The sequence below is a fragment of the Ursus maritimus genome, unplaced genomic scaffold, assembly GCF_017311325.1.
Source record: "Ursus maritimus isolate PB19 unplaced genomic scaffold, ASM1731132v1 scaffold_359, whole genome shotgun sequence".
In the NCBI taxonomy this organism is placed as follows: Eukaryota; Metazoa; Chordata; class Mammalia; order Carnivora; family Ursidae; genus Ursus; species Ursus maritimus.
In genome coordinates this window covers 7,842-13,354 of record NW_024426219.1, presented here as the reverse complement: position 1 = coordinate 13,354, position 5,513 = coordinate 7,842, and the positions used below count along the sequence as shown (strand labels likewise).

The 5,513-nt window shown below is 44.1% G+C and overlaps 1 pseudogene; it reads right to left on the bottom strand.

Moving 5' to 3' along the window:
- Positions 1-1,027: 1,027 nt before the first annotated feature.
- On the bottom strand, positions 1,028-1,635 carry LOC103680464 (annotated as a pseudogene).
- Between the last annotated feature and the right edge of the window lie 3,878 nt (positions 1,636-5,513).

Sequence of the window (5,513 nt, the reverse complement as noted above, 5' to 3'; positions counted from 1 at the left end):
ACAGTGCCTTAGTAACAAACAAGGAAGCAGCACAGCTGCCTTTGGGCCTCCCTAGCGCCAAGAGCACGTGCAGGACCATTGGAAGCTAACTGGCTGCAGGTGGGAGCGCGTGCTCCCCAACAGCTTCTGGGCAGGAGCCAATAAGGCGCATGCTCAGGCACAGACTTCCCCGCCCCCCGCCTGGCTCTGGAGTCCGCTTTGGCATGGGGAATGGCCTCTGGTCCTGCAGCGCTGAGCCGGGTTCCTGAGCCCCAAGTAAATCTCCAGGGAGAGACTCGGTCAGCCCAAGGTAGGAGGCATGGCCAGCCACATCAACTCACTGTTTGAATTTTTAATCTTGCTGTTTGAACACTTTTAAGGTTTCCTTCTTGTCCCTGACATTCTCCCGCCGAATGTATCAAACCTAAGCGGTAAAGTTTGAATCTTGGGAAACACGGTGGAAATGCTTCTGTGTGGGTCGTTTTTTACCTCTTACCCTGTATAAATCTTTTTATTGTCTCCATAGTTTTGCTCTTTCCAGAATGTCATAGTTGGAATCATACAGTTTGTAGCCTTTCCAGACTGGTTTATTCCACTTAGTAATAGCATTTAAGGTTCCTCCATGTTTTTTCATTGTTTGATAGCTCATTTCTTTCTCTTTTTTTAAGTTTTTATTTAAATTTCAGTTAACATATAGTGTAATATTAGTTTCAGGTGTAGAATTTAGTGATTCAACACATATTCAACACCTGGTGCTCATCACGTGTCCTCCTTAATCCCCATCACCTATTTTTTTTTAAGGGAAATTCGATTCTTTATTAGAACTCTTTAGATCAGTGTTTGCAAACATTTACCTGGGGATGGGGACCGAGAACTACCCACACCATTCTTTCCCCAGCTTCTGCCTGAAGAAGTGGGACTTAGATGAATAGAGCAGCAGCAAGGTCTTCCACTTTATCCTTGCCTGGGTCCTGCTCCCGGGCCTGAAGTGCTTTCATGACCTGGTAACTGGGTCCTGGGTAGCGTTGGGGGACTGCTGGGTGGGCACCTCCCGGGCGGCTGCGGGGGAGCTCCGGGTCGCCGCCTCCCGGGCAGCGCCAGGGGGAGCCTCGTGGGCTGCGCCGGGGGGAGCTCCGGGTGGCCTCCTGGAGAGCTGCGCCGGGTGGGAGCTCCGGGTGGCCGCCTCGCGTGCAGCGCTGGTGGGGGGGGAGTCCAGGTGTCTGCCTCGCAGGCAATGCTGGGGGAGTTCTGGGTCGCCGCCTCGTGGGCAGCCTCGGGGGACCGCTGGGTGGATGCCTCCTGAGCAGGGACCTCCTCTGAGCTTTGTGCCCACAGTTGGCGGTGATAGTCAGCCAAATTCACGATCATCTTGGCTACATCTTTCTGGTAATAAGGCTGACCAAATATCAAGGTCTCAGTTTCGCCCTCGGGGTTCCACTGATTAACATGAAGTAGGGTCTGTGACATACACTCCACGTGCGGGATGTGCTTTCCTCCCCAGCGGGAGATTGCTTCCACCAGCCAGCCTTGAGGCGAACTGCCTTCGGACTCTTCAGATACTGGGAGTGGAACCAGTAGGGCCGCTTGCTGAGGTTACCGAGCACCGTGACTAGCGTCCCTTTTTCCTGCTCCAGCTGCACCAGCATTGGAAACCGCCTTTAAGAGAAGCGAACTGGTATGTGCAGAGACACACGTGCTTTCCCGCAGTTTTAATGGGACCAGCGTTCCTGAGGGGCTGGAATGACTTTTGCATGGAAAGCCTATATATATCAGACCTGGGAGCCTCCCAGTTCAGTAATATGATTTTGTTAGATCAGTGTTCATGTTTATATTATTATGACCTTGTAAATAGTATCTGTAGCTGCAATAGTTTACTACAATTTCTTGCATAAAGTTTTGTTTTTCTTGATGTCATTAATTGCTCTTTTGTTCAAATGCTTCTTTTTCTTTTAAAAGGCTTATTTTTCTACCTCCTCCTTTATCTCCACACTCCCCAGCTGTGTAAATTTCTTCTCTGGACCTTCAAGCACAGCAGGAACTTTATCATTTCATCTTGAGAATACTGCTCCTTCAGTCTTGACTGCTCCAGTCTGGGTTAGCTGCTTTCAGGCCCACAGTCCTGTGGGTTACTATAGCCTTTCCTGGTGTTAGATCCTGGGCTCTCTGGATCCCGTGACTTCCTTTCTTTTGTGTGCGTGCACATTTGGTGTTGTTGTTGTTGTTGTTGTTGTTTGTGAAGTAGATTTTACAGTAGTAGCAAGAGCACCCAGGCAACAATTCCTGAGTTGCTCTGTGATCATCTCAAGAGGACCCTCGTGGTTTTTATAGTTCTCTTTCCCACTTTGTTTCTGATTAGCATCCAGGAAGCTGAGGATGAGGTAGCTGAATTCCAGGAGGAAAGCAGAAAATGAGAGACAGAGTTGTGGGCACTATTAGTTCAGGGTGAATGAAAAAATAGAGACTTGCAGGCTGGTAAGGAGACTGAAGCTTGAAGTGGAAGCTTTGAAGGCAGTGGTGGCAGTGGGTGCCGATGCCTAATGTGCTAGGTTTATCAAAATGAGAAATATACTTTTTCAGGTGGAACTGAAGAGCAGTCATCAACAGCAACAACAACAGAATAAGCGTCAAGTGAATTTTTGAAATAAAATGTTTTCTTTCACGGAACCAAGGGAAAGTGGTTTAGAGTTTAGAAGTTCACTTAGAAACTTCATAGCTGTCAGTTTTCTAGCTATAATGTTCCTATAACTTTCAAAGGCTGTCTGATTGTTTTGACAGATAGAGTGCCTCCTTCTACAGGACTTTATTTTTTTAATTACTTTTTAATGTTTTTTTATTACATTATGTTAGTCACCATACAGTACATCCCTGGTTTCTGATGCAAGGTTCGATGATTCATTAGTTACGGATAACACCCAGTACACGATGCAATATGTGCCCTCCTTACTACCCATCACCAGTCTATCCCATTACCCCACCGCCCGCCCCTCTGAAGCCTTAGTTTGTTTCTCAGAGTCCATAGTCTCCCATGCTTCTGATTACCCCCTTTCTTTATCCCTTTCTTCCCCTACCGATCTTCCTAGTTCTTATGTTCCATAGATGAGAGAAATCATATGATAATTGTCTTTATCTGCTTGACTTATTTCACTTAGCATTATTTCCTCCAGTGCCGTCTATGTTGCAGCAAATGTTGAGAACTCGTTCTTTCTGATACCTGAGTAATATTCCATTGTATATGTGGACCACAGCTTCTTAATCCAGTCGTCTGTTGAAGGGCATCTCGGCTCCTTCCACGATTTAGCTATTGTGGACAATGCTGCTATGAACATTGGGGTGCATATGGCCCTTCTCTTCACTACGTCTGTATTTTTGGGGTAAATACCCAGTATTGCAATGGCTGGATCATAGGGTAGCTCAATTTTTAACTTTTTAAGGGACCTCCACACTGTTTTCCAGAATGGCTGTACCAACTTTCATTCCCACCAACAATGTAGGAGGGATCCCCCTTCTCCATATCCTCTCCAACAATTGTTGTTTCTTGCCTTGTCTATTTTTGCCATTCTAACTGGCGTAAGGTGGTATCTCAGTGTGGTTTTGATTTGAATTTCCTTGATGGCTAATGATTTTGAACATTTTTTCATGTGTCTGTTAGCCATTTGTATGTCTTCATTGGAAAAGTGTCTGTTCATATCTTCTGCCCATTTTTTGATTTGTTTATTTGTTTCTCGTGTATTGAGTTTGAGAAGTTCTTTGTAGATCTTGGATACCAGTCCTTTATCTGTAGTGTCATTTGCAAATATCTTCTCCCATTCCGTGGGCTGCCTCTTAGTTTTTCTGACTGTTTCCTTGGCTGTGCAGAAACTTTTAATCTTGATGAAGTCCCATAAATTCATTGTATCTTTTGTTTCTCTTGCCTTTGGGGATGTGTCATGAAAAAGGTTGCTTTGGCCGATGTCGTAGAGGTTGCTGCCTATGTTCTCCTCTAGAATTTTGATGGATTCCTGTCTCACATCGAGGTCTTTCATCCATTTGGAGTTTATCTTTGTGTATGGTGTGAGAGAGTGGTCAAGTTTCATTCTTTTGCATGTAGCTGTCCAATTTTCCCAGCACCATTTATTGAAGAGACTGTCTTTTTCCCACCGGATGTTTTTTCCTGCTTTATCAAAGATTAGTTGCCCAAAGAGCCGAGGGTCCATTTCTGGGTTCTCTATTCTGTTCCATTGGTCTATGTGTCTGTTTTTGTGCCAGTACCATGCTGTCTTTGTGATCACAGCTTTGTAGTATAGCTCGAAATCCGGCATTGTGATGCCCCCAGCTTTGTTTTTTCTTTTCAACAGTTCCTTGGAGATTCGGGGCCTTTTCTGGTTCCATACAAATTTAAGGACTATTTGTTCCAGTTCTTTGAAAAATGTCATCGGTATTTTGATTGGGATAGCATTGAAAGTGTAGATTGCTCTGGGTAGCATGGACATTTTAACTATGTTAATTCTTCCGATCCATGAGCATGGAATATTTTTCCATCTTTTTGTGTCTTCTTCAATGTCTTTCAAGAGTGATTTATAGTTTCTAGAATATAGATCCTTTGCGTCTCTGCTTAAGTTAATTCCAAGGTAACATATGTTTTTTGGTGCTATTGTAAATCAGATGGATTCCCTAATTTCTCTTTCTTCAGTCTCATTATTCGTGTATAGGAAAGCAAGTGATTTCTGAATATTGATTTTGTATCCCTCCACATTACTGAATTGCTTTATAACTTCTAATAGTTTGGGAGTGGATTCTTTTGGGTTTTCCATATAGAGTATCCTGTCATCTGCAAAGAGAGACAGTTTGACTTCTTCTTTGCCCTTTTGGATACGTTTTATCCCTTTTTGTTGTCTGATTGCTGTTGCAAGGACTTCTAGTACTATGTTGAATAATAGTGGTGAGAGTGGGCATCCTTGTCGTGTTCCTGATCTTAAGGGAAAGGCTTCCAGCTTTTCCCCATTGAGAATAATATTTGCTGTAGGCTTTTCATAGATGGCTTTTATGAGATTGAGGAATGTACCCTCTATCCCTACACTCTGAAGGGTTTTAATCAGAAAAAGATGCTGTATTTTGTCAAATGCTTTTTCTGCATCTATTGAGAGAATCATATGATTTTTGAATTTTTCCTTCTGGATAAAATCTAAGACACTGATTGATTTGCAAATGTTGTACCACCCTTGCATCCGAGGGATGAATCCCACTTGGTCATGATGGATAACCCTTTTGATGTACAGTTGGATTCTTTTTTTTTTAAGATTTTATTTATTTATTTGAGAGAGCAGGAGAGGGAGAGAGAGGAGCAGGCTTCCAGCTGAGCAAGGAGCCCGATGTGGGACTCGATCTCAGGAGTCTGGGATCATGACCTGAGCTGAGGGCAGCCGCTTAATCAGCTGAGCCACTCAGGCATCCTACAGTTGGATTCTATTTGCCAGGATTTTGTTGAGGATTTTGGCGTCCATATTCATTAGGGAAATCGGTCTGTAATTCTCCTTTTTGAAGGGGTCTTTGCCTGG